Here is a 10,697-nt window from a genome sequence, read left to right as displayed (position 1 = left end):
CTTCTCACTACATACCATCTCCCTTGGTGAATTCATCAGCTTCCATGGATTCAATTATCATTTCTATGTAAATGATTTAAAAATCACAAACACTTTCAGCTTCCTCATCTATAAAATGGGGACACTAATAACCCCTTCCTCTCACAGGGTTATTGGGAGGATCAAATGAGGTCACATACACACATATACAGGCACATATATACTTCATACAAAGTCTTTACAAAATTTAAAGTACTTGTTAGGGATAGGCATGAGACCTATGATTTCTTTGATATGGTAAAGTGCCAGCTGAAGAAATTCTCTCTTCCAGTGCAGGTCAGCAGTCTGCAGCAGAACCTGCAGATGGAGTTATAAAGGGTTCTGAAAAATTGCCTACAGCTCACATAACCAGTATGTGTCAGAGGCAAGACCTGAACTCAGATCTTCTTGCCTCTAAGGCCATTTCTCTAGTCATCTATTTGGTTTAACTATTACTATCATTATTAGTTATTATGTCAAGGCCTAATATCTCTCCTGACTTCTGCCTAGTATCTATTGCCAGCTGCCTGTTGGACAGCTCCTCCTGGATGTCTCATAGGCATCTTAAGTCACATTCCCAAAATGGAACTCATCTTTTGCCCTAAATCTATCCCTCTTCCAGACTTCCCTTAAGAGAACCCCCACCCTCTCAGTCACTCAGATGTATAACCTCCATCATCCTGGCTTTTCTCTTCTCTGTCACCCCAAGTTTTGCTGATAATACTTTCAAGATATCTCATGTCCCCTTCTTTCTACTCACCCAAGTTTCTACCCTTTCCCATGGTCTATATCAATACCTTCCCAATGGGTTTATGTGCATTCGGTCTCCCTTTTCCCTGAGCCATTCTTCACAGGACTGTCACAATAATCACTCCAAGGCACAGTTGCCTGATCAAGTCATAACCCTGCTCAAAGGCTTGCAGAGCCTCCCCCTTGCCTCTACCAAGCAATATAACATCTCCAGCCTACCGTATGAGGCCCCTAATGATGAAGCTCCAATTTGTCTTTCAAACCTCATTTCGCATCATTTCCCTTTAATGAACTAGACATTCCAGCCCAACTGAACTACTAGCTGTTTCCCAGATCTCCCTGCCTGCTCCATGTGTCTGTACAAGGCATCCTTCATGCCAGGGCTACACTCAACTCTTCATCTCTGCTATTCGAAGCCCAAATCTTTTTACAAATCACTCATTTTTAAAAATTTCAATTAGAAAGCATTCATGTTCTCTCTCTCCCATCTCCTTCCTCCCCAACTCTGACTGTGGGAGGAAATAAAAATCCCTTCTAGCAAATATCCAGTCAAGCAAAACAAATTGGTAGATTTGTCATGTCCAAAAATAAATGTCTGACTACTTCTTGAGTCTGTCACCTCTTGGTCAGGAGATGGGGAGCAGGCTTCAGCAGCAGCCCTCTGCACCTGGGATTGGTCCCTGCATGGGCCAGCGTTGGTTGTGACTGACTTCCTTGGAAGTTGTTCCCATCGTCTTCATTGTTCTCCTAGCAGAGCCCCTTACTTCCAAGCTCAGCTCATGTTTCACCTCCTGTCCTAAATTCCCTCATCTTTGTCTCTCCAGGTAAGACTGGGCAGAAGGGAAGACCCTTAAGGGCTAGGACTGTTGCCCTTTGTCTTGGCAATCTGGGCACCGGCACAGGGCTTTCTACATCAGCGGGCATTTAATGAATGCTTGTTGAGTTCTCGGGTGCCTGACAGTCCTGGTTTCAGTGGGGAGGGGTCCTTCAAATGACCAGATGAGCAGAGAGTCTTAGGCACAAGCCACCAGACCAGCCCCACTCACGCTGCTCATCACCATCTCTAAGAATAAACCATCACCTCATTATTCCCTAGGGACAATTATGGAGTGTTTGGGGGCTTGTGTGGCTGATTACTCTCTATCATTCCACAACTCTGGCATAATGAGGTTGCCATGGAAACACATTCCACAGGAAGAACTGATATTGTTCCCAGATCCACGTGGGAATCAGCCAGCATTCCTTATGGGAAACTCAGAACCCCGTGGGGGTTGGGGACAAGGCCACTTCGGACCCCCATTCTGGGAACCCTAGCATTCTTTTTTGTATCCTCCTAATGCATTCTCCTGGCTTCAGAGTGGTAGGAAGAGTGAGAGCCCTTGAATTCTCTTCCAGTTATTGTCAGGGTATCTCTGGGGATGGGGTGAGGGACAATATATTGTAGGGGCAGGTAGGTAGGGGAGAGGATGTGGACTGGACATGGCTCTGTGAGTCATCCAGAGCAGGGACCATGGAAGCTGTGCAGGCAGGGGGCTGGGAATTCTGCCCATCCCTCTCAATATCTCCTCCTCCAAAGGGTCACGGGCTGAACCTTGCAATAACAGGGAAACATATTGGGAAGACAAGCGCAATGGGAAAGCCTGTGTCTTAAGAAAGCAGGGCTGGTGTAAAGGTGGGTTACAGAATAGACAAGGAGAATGTGCCCTGAGAAATCATCTTTACATCTGAGAGCCAGGAAGTTCAGTAGGTACTGAACTTGTATTTCTTTATTGTGATTTTGTGTAATGCTGGGGATTCATTATAATTTATTTTTTATTGTAATGATGGAAAGAAAAGTCACATTGCAGGGGTAAAAAGTGGGTACTAAGAAAATGGAAGGAGCAAGGACAGACTACTCACTTTTGTTTTTAAAATAAAAATTCTCACCTTCCGTCTTGGAATCAATACTATGTATTAGTTCCAAGGCAGAAGAGTGGTAAGGGCTAGGCAATGGGGGTGAAATGACTTGCCCAGGATCACACAGCTGGGAAGTGTTGAGGCCAGATTTGAACCTAGGACCTCCAGTCTCTAGGCCTGGCTCTCAATCCACTGAGATACTCAACTGCCCCCTATTCGCTATTTTCAAAAAACCCTTACCTTTCAGTCTTAGAATCAATATTGTATATTGGTTCCAAAATAGAAGAGTGGTAGGTATTGGAGGTTAAGTGACTTGCTCAGGGTCACATACCTAGGAAATACCTGAGGTCAAATTTGAACTCAGGACCTCTTATCTCCAGGTGTGGCTCTCAAACCATCAAACCTCCTACCTGTCCCCTACTCACGACTTTTAAAATAAGTGTTTTTTACTGGTGATTAAGGAAAACACATCGTTTTCCAGTTACTCTCCCCACTGATGGAACTTTCCCTTTCAATTCAGCAAAAATGGATCTCTCCTGACCTTGGAGATTTCTCCATCTCTTCCCCAGCAGACTTATCACTCTGCAGTTGCCCTTACCCCAGCAACCTTTTCTCCCTACTGTAGAAGTGTCAAACTCATGGTTAGTGGCTTGCAAATTAGCCTAAGTGTGGGCTGAAGAGATTAAAATGTAACCAGGAAATATTTAACAAAATAAATAAAAATGCAACATGATGTTATTTTGTGGCTTTCTAAGTCACTGAGCCTCTGCTTGATTCTGGCATCACTGTCCTACAAGGTGCCTCTTTCTCAGCAGCCTTTTCCCCCCAAGAAGATGCCTCCAGCCTTTTGGTCTCTTCTTTCCAATCCAACCTTCCCAGAACCTCTGTTAGAGAAAGACCCAAGCCAGTAGTGTTCACTGCTCCTCCTGTACCCCAGCTGACTTCACCTTCTTCCTAGGCCAGTACCTTCTCCCCTGGCACTCATCCAGCTCTTTTTTTTTTTTTTTGTCATCTTCTTCTATTAGAATGTATGCTCCTTGAAAGCAGGAACTGTTGTTGTTTTTTTAAAACCCTTACTATGTTCCAAGGCAAAAGAGCAGTAAGGGCTGGGCAACTGGGGTTAAGTGACTTGCCCAGGGTCACACAGCTAGGAAGTGTCTGAGGCCACATTTGAACCTGGAACCTCCCATCTCTAAGTCTGACTCTCTCTTCATTTAGCTGCCCCTCAGGGACTGTCTTTTTGCTTGTATTTGTATTCCTAGAACTGAGCCCAGGTGTTTAGTATCTAGTACATGCTCAACAACAATTTCATCTTTCTCAAAATACTGGCTGTGATAATGCATGCCTCATTCAACACCCAGTGTCCACCACCTCTCCTCTAAGAGGAGGGAGTTATGCTTCACTGTTAGTCCTTTAAAACCATGATTGGTTACTGCATTAATCAGAGTTCTGGCATCTTTAATGCGATTTTCTGCTTCCTTATTGTGGTTGTCAGGAAAATTGTTGTCCTGGCTGTACTGACTTTATTCTGTGTCAGTCCATACAAGCTGGTCAACCTGAATTTATTAAATATACTAGGTACCATCCTAAGTGTTGGGAATATAACAACTGGGTTAAAAAAAACAGGCTTTGAAGAGCTCGTGTTCTTCTCAAGTTTCTCCAAATTTTTTATGTAGAGTTTTTTTAGATTTTTTGGAAATGTTTATTTAATTAGTTAATTTAGAATATTTTTCCATGGTTACAAAATTCATGTTCTTTCCCTTCTCCCCCCATATTTATAGTTTCTTTATGACATGCCATCACATTCATATACAATATTTTTTGATCTATGATCACCCACTTGATTTGTTGTTCCTACTACCACAAAAAGTGGTAAAGTCTTAAAGAACTCATATACTTCCCATTTCTCTAAATTCTTCATATACATACGTACACATACTATAATTTGGGAGATTAGATGAGTCACATATGAGTCCCACAAAAGCATTTTCTATAGTTTTGGTTTATTTAAAACCTTTACCTTTTGTCCTAGAATCAATATTATGTATTTGTTCCAAGGCACAAGAATGATAAAAAAGGAGTAAATTACTTGCCCAGGGTCACACAGCAAGGCAGCGCTTGAGGTCAAATTTAAACCCAGGACCTCCTACGTCCAAGACTGGCTCTCTGTCCACTGAGCCATCCTAGCTGCCCTCGTTGCTAGTTTTTGCATATATTCCCTCTTTTTTAGCTTCTTTGAAGTATGTGCCCAGTCAAAGGGTACAATACAGTGCAGTGACTTTTCCAGTAGAACTGCTGATGAATTAAACCATTCTGAATTAATTCCAAAAGAGTTGCACCAACTCAGTTTCTGCTAGTGATACATTGGTTTGGGTCTTCCCACAGTTACTTCAATATTGGCCATTTTTTAATTTCTTCACCATTACTAAACTGATGAAGACGAGATGAAATTTTGGTAGTAGAAATTTTGATCACTTTTCATGTGGTTGTTGAGTTTGCATTTCTTTGGGAAACTGTTGCCATCTTTTGATGACTTATCCACTGAGGAAGAGGCTGCTTTCTTACGTATTCATATAAATAGCCAACTTTTAGCAAAAAAAAATTGTTTTGGAAAGATTATTTTTCCTTAATCAATAGCTTCTTTTTATGCCAGCGGGATTGATTTTATGTGTGCAAAACCTTAAAAATGTTTGCAATCAAATTACTTAGGGTTAGGGTTTGGGTTAGGGGATTGGTGCTCAACACAGTGTCTGGCACATAACAGGTGTCTAATAAATGTTTGTTGACTTGACGCTTGAGGAGGGTCTCTGTTATCTGGCTCCTCCAGGCTTTAGCACGGTACTTCAGCCATAGTAGATGGTGCTTAAATGTTTCTTGACTCAGATGAAACATTTACCAGCTCAAGAAAGAGGAAGGGTTCCAGCATTCCCCATCACACTAAATGGGAACTCCAGCTGACTTTCAAGGTAAGCCACAACCTGAATCCACCTGGCTGCCCATTGCTGCCCAGCTTCCAGCTTTGCTGAAACTCTTTTCTGTACCCTAAAAGGCCCCCTTGATTCCCAAAGGAAGCCTTCTGAGGCTTAAGAAATGGTGACACAAGGCTTAGGAGGAATCATATAACTGTCACAGAAATTAGACTAGTTCTTTTGGTCCTGAAAGGCAAAATTAGACACAACAGGGCAACAGGGATGAATTCCAAAGAGGCAAACTCAGCCTTGGTATTGAGGGGAATCCCACAAAACCCTTATCAGTTAAGACTCCCCCAAACAATATAGCTCTCCAAAGTGGAAAGGGTTAATACTCTAAGGGCAGCAGTCCCCTCTCATCAAAGGTCTTCCAGCAAAGGATGGGGGACCATGTGGCAAAAATGCTCCATTTGGTTTTCAGGTATTGGAATAGGACAGAAAGAGATGATGGTGAGCATAGCTAGCAAAGCATCACAACAAATACAAATTTGCAAAAATGCTTTACAAATATGTAATTTTGTCCTTGCAACCCTTGAACATAGGTGCCATGATCCTCTTCATTTAAATGTAACCCTGACTCCAAAGCCCAGTGGTATGGGTCTCTCTGCTCATTGATGGAGATGAAGTCCCTACCCTCCATGAGGAATGGGGCAGGGTTGGCAAGAAAGGAAGAGCACCAACTCCCTTTGGTCTTTTTGGGGACTCCAAATGGCAAGTCAATTCGAGTGCTTCTGTCTTCTATCCTTAAGAGACACTATAATGACAATTAAGTGACCTGATCAGTGGCTTGAGAGCCAGACCTGAAGATGGAGGTTTGGGGTTCAAATCTGACCTTAGATGCATCCTAGCTAAGTGACCCTGGGCAAGTCACTTAACCCCCATCGCCTAGCCCTTACTGTTCTTCTGCTTTGGAACCAGTACTTAGCATTGATTCTAAGACAGAAGGTAAGAGGTTTTATGGGGATGAGAGGGGGGAGAGGACACACAGATAAGGTCAAACCTACTTCAGATTGCTGAAAGAAAAAAGTCTGGGAACATATCAGAGAAGAGGGCAGAATCTGCCATGCCCTTATCCCCAGCTAACTTCAATAGGGGTAATTTCCCTTTGAGTGAGATCTAGAACTCTCTCTTGGTTGGGCTGAGTTATCTCTCTCCCAAAGGGAGATCTCTTTCACTCTGTAGCATCTGGCATAAATATTCTCCTATGTAGAACAATTTATTTTGCCACAGATTTGGATGAAGGGATTTCTTGGCCATTCACTGTGTTCCTTGTGAAATTATTTGGTGAGAAAGAGGTCAAGATAGCTAGATCTTGACGTCCTGCTTCTCCCCAATCATACACCAACCAGAAATTATATTGATATTTAAGGGAGCAGATACAATTCTAACCTGGTACCTTCACTGAGGAGAGCAGAGTAGCCACTGGCCAGAGTTTCCCCAGGAGAAGACAAGACTAAAGATGTCTATTCTACCTCCCTTCAAGTCATACAATGGCAGCTTCAGTGGGGAAGGAAAGACCACATGAGGAAAGTGAGGCAGAGGTTAAGTGACTTGCCCAGGATCACACAGCTAGTGTTTGAGGCTCAATTAAATGTTTTCTCTATCTTCCATCTAGAGCCTTGCTAGGGTCCCTTCAGCCCTCTAAATTCTATACTTCTAAGCTCAGCCCATCAGAAAATGTTTACACTAGAATGAACTTTAGAAATCTATGACAACTCCCTCATTTAACAGGTAAGGAAACTGAGGCCCAGCAAGTGGTGTAAACATAATGAAGACCTTTGTCTCCCAGGCCAGTGTTCTTTCCAGCTGGCCTTTGTCTGCCCCCTCCTCCCTGAACCTCTCTATGCTGTTTAGCCTACACCATTTACAATCTATACCACATACGTAAGCATTGATCTTGGTGGTATCAAAAGGAAGCTAGGCAGCCCGCAGAACGCTGTGTGGACTGAAGGACACAGAGGAGAATCCCAAAGGATGGGCAGGCATGGATGGTGAGGCACCATCGACGTTGGGGAGATCCACAGACATTCAGGGTCAGACTCCCTTAAAGATGGCCTTACTCCCACTCCAGGGGCTTTAAGAATCAGTTACAAGGGTTTTGCTTTCCTGTTTTTTGTGGAAGGAAAAAGAAAGGCTTTCTTGAAAATTAATTTCCTGACTTTACCGCCTTGGGGAAGTGGAGGAAAGGAGGGAGGGAGGAAATCTGAATCCTAACATGTCAGAAAACAATTGTCAACAATTGTTCCTCCATGTAACTAAATAAAAAGAAAATTTTAATTTAAAAAAGAAACATTTTTTTAAAAATCCGAGAGCATCATAGGTTCCTTTGCGCTTGCTTCAGGTAGAGCAGGAGCTCAGTAAATGCTTGCTCATTTGGCTCTGACACTATTTGAAATTAGTTTCATTTCAGCACGTTGGAGAGAGGAGTCAGCCTGAAGCACGTTCAAAAGTACTCCCTGAACGGAATTTAAAGGCACCACAATGCAGAGCACCGGAGCGAGCGAGGTAGGGAAGACTCATCTTCCTAAATTCCAATCTCACCTCTGACACTTCCTCACTGCGTAACCCCGGACAAATCACTTACCCCTGTTGGCCTCAGTTTCCTCATTTATAAAATATTGGATAAAGTAGTAAATAAAAGGATTGGAGAAGGAAATGGCCAAACACTCCAGTAGAAAAACCCAGATGGGATCACCAAGAATCAGGCATGGCTCATCAACTTTTATTTAGCAGAAATTCAATTAATAAGCCAAAGGAAATGACCCCGACACAAACAGCTGGAATTGGGACCGAGATAAGCTAGTTAATGAATGGGAAGACTTTTATTATATTTGTTTCTTGAGGATGACCGGCCATGTATGTTCTTCCACTTCCCCCCCAGCCCGTACCAAGGACATAAAATAGCGTGATGTCACCGAAGACTGCCGGACTTGCTCTGGGGCCGACACCTGGTGCTGCTACAGGCTACACTCACTTGACTGAGATCCCTCCCTGCTGACGAAAAGCCCTGAATTTGGATGGGCCTGGGAGGAAGAGGACTGGGAAAAAATAATGGCTGCTAAAGGGCTTCAGGGGGCTGAAAAAGCCAACTGTGGTTAATGTCCCCAAAGGAAACAGTTTTTGTCTTCATCAGTCTCTCTCTCCAAGCACAAGATCTCTCCTCCTCCCGGCCCTCCGGAGGTTCCCTTCATCTGCTTCCAAGGCGTCCTATATGGACTCTTCTTGGGCAATTACTTCTTTGAGCTCACCGTAGAGCACACTAGACTTGAGTTAGGAGGACCCGAGTTTGAATCCTGCCTCTTTTAGATGTGTGAACCCAGGTAGGCCACATAGCCTGTCTCGGTGTGCTCCGTTTGAAAATCAAATATTGCTGAAATGCTTTGTAAATTGTCAAGGGCTCTCCAAACCAGAAGTGCTTCAGCGTTTCCTCTTTTATCACCTTTACCTGTCCACTTTTATATTCTTTCAGCACAAAGCACTGAGCCTGGAGTCAGGAAGACCCAAGTTCAAACCCAGCCCCCAGCTATTTGCTGTGTATGTTGGCCAAGGCCCTTAATCACTGGGTAGCCTCAGTTTCCTCTGTGGAATGAAGCGGGATCCTAAGAGCACCTCACCTAAGTATGTCCCAGGGTTGATGGGAAGATCCAATGAGCTAATATTTGTAAAGCATTTAGCACAATGCTCGGCACAAAAGCAGGGGCTAGATAGACGGTGGGCTCCTTGGATATGGGCACGGGCTTATTTTTAACCCTTTGATCTTGCTGGCTCCTCGCACCTCCGCATTGGCCCGCTAGCCTTCAGGGCCCTCGGAGCGCTGCTCCACCCACTTTATTTTACAGCAGAGGAAACTGAGGCCCAGGGCAGGACAGAAAACTTGCCTGGCCTTTGTTCCATCTACAACAGCCCTGGGGCTAGCATGCGAGTCTCCTTCCTACAGGCTCCCTCCCATCCCTTTCATTTCAGAAAGGACTGTGATGGTCGAAGTTCTAAGAAAAGCTTTCGGGCCAGCATTTACAGGGAGATGAAGGCGGTAAATATTCTAAGAAGCCGTCCGCCAATCCCCTTCCAGTCAAACGGCAGGGGCGAAACTGCCCTCCAATTTCCCAACAATCTGGGCCCCTCTATGCAGTTGGGAGCAGTGCGCTAGTCACATGACGCCATCCTTCCTTCCCAATCACAGGGCAGCTTCCGGAGGGCGGGGACTTGAGTCTATCTATCCCAGCGCTAGTGTCTGCTGAAGGGTACCCACATGAAACAAGAAGCTCCTGGCCTCAAAGTTCTCAAAAGTACTGAGTATTTGAGAGCCAGGTGAGGAGTCCCAGAATCCGGGTTCAAATCCTTCCCCTCGGCTCAGCTAGGTAACTTTGGCCAAGTCACTTCAGTTCTTACACAAAAAGGGTGGAATAGAATCATGAGGGGGAACCCCTTGACAGTTTGAGAAGTCTATGAATCCTTTCTCGGAACATTTTTTTTTTAAACCCTTACCTTCCGTCTTGGAGTCAATAGTGTGTATTGGCTCCAAGGCAGAAGAGTGGTAAGGGCTAGGCAATGGGGGTCAAGTGACTTGCCCAGGGTCACACAGCTGGGAAGTGTCTGAGGCCAGATTTGAACCCAGGACCTCCCATCTCTAGGGCTAGCTCTCGGAACATTTCTAAATGCAGAAAGTACATAGGATTCCGAAGGGAGGCAATTAGATTGAAATTAAGTTACCAAATAGCAAATACTTTTTAAAATATTGACAGCAGCTCAGGTTAAGAGCTTCTAGCCTGGCTGACCGGTATGACTCCAGGGCAATGAGGTAGCACAGCGGAGAGAGCACCTAGCCCTAGTCGGGAGCATCTGGGTTCAAATCTAGTCTACATATCAGCTGTGTGACCCTGGGTAAGTCACTTAACCCCAACTGTCTAGGCTTTACCATTCTTCTGCCTTGGAACAAAAACTTAGTATCAATTCTAAGATAGAATGTAATGGGAAGGAAAGAAATTAAAGGGAGGGAAGAAAGATGGGAGGGAGGGAGATTTTGAAAAAGGAGGGAGGGAAGGGAGGAAAGGCAGGGAAGGATGG

The 10,697-nt window shown here is 44.3% G+C and overlaps 2 long non-coding RNA genes across 2 annotated transcripts; one reads left to right on the top strand and one right to left on the bottom strand.

Moving 5' to 3' along the window:
• Nucleotides 1-203: 203 nt before the first annotated feature.
• LOC130458897 (uncharacterized) lies at nt 204-1,864 on the bottom strand. Its single transcript, XR_008918262.1, has 2 exons — nt 1,388-1,864; nt 204-336 (listed from the first exon to the last, which is right to left on the bottom strand). It is a non-coding gene; the product is annotated as an uncharacterized LOC130458897 (long non-coding RNA).
• A 151-nt stretch (nt 1,865-2,015) lies between these two features.
• Nucleotides 2,016-9,070, top strand: LOC130458896 (uncharacterized). Its single transcript, XR_008918261.1, has 4 exons — nt 2,016-2,093; nt 5,564-5,630; nt 8,033-8,138; nt 8,515-9,070. It is a non-coding gene; the product is annotated as an uncharacterized LOC130458896 (long non-coding RNA).
• The last annotated feature ends 1,627 nt before the right edge of the window (nt 9,071-10,697 follow it).

This window comes from Monodelphis domestica, chromosome 4, assembly GCF_027887165.1.
Source record: "Monodelphis domestica isolate mMonDom1 chromosome 4, mMonDom1.pri, whole genome shotgun sequence".
Classification (NCBI taxonomy): domain Eukaryota; kingdom Metazoa; phylum Chordata; class Mammalia; order Didelphimorphia; family Didelphidae; genus Monodelphis; species Monodelphis domestica.
This window is presented reverse-complemented; position numbering and strand designations above follow the sequence as displayed.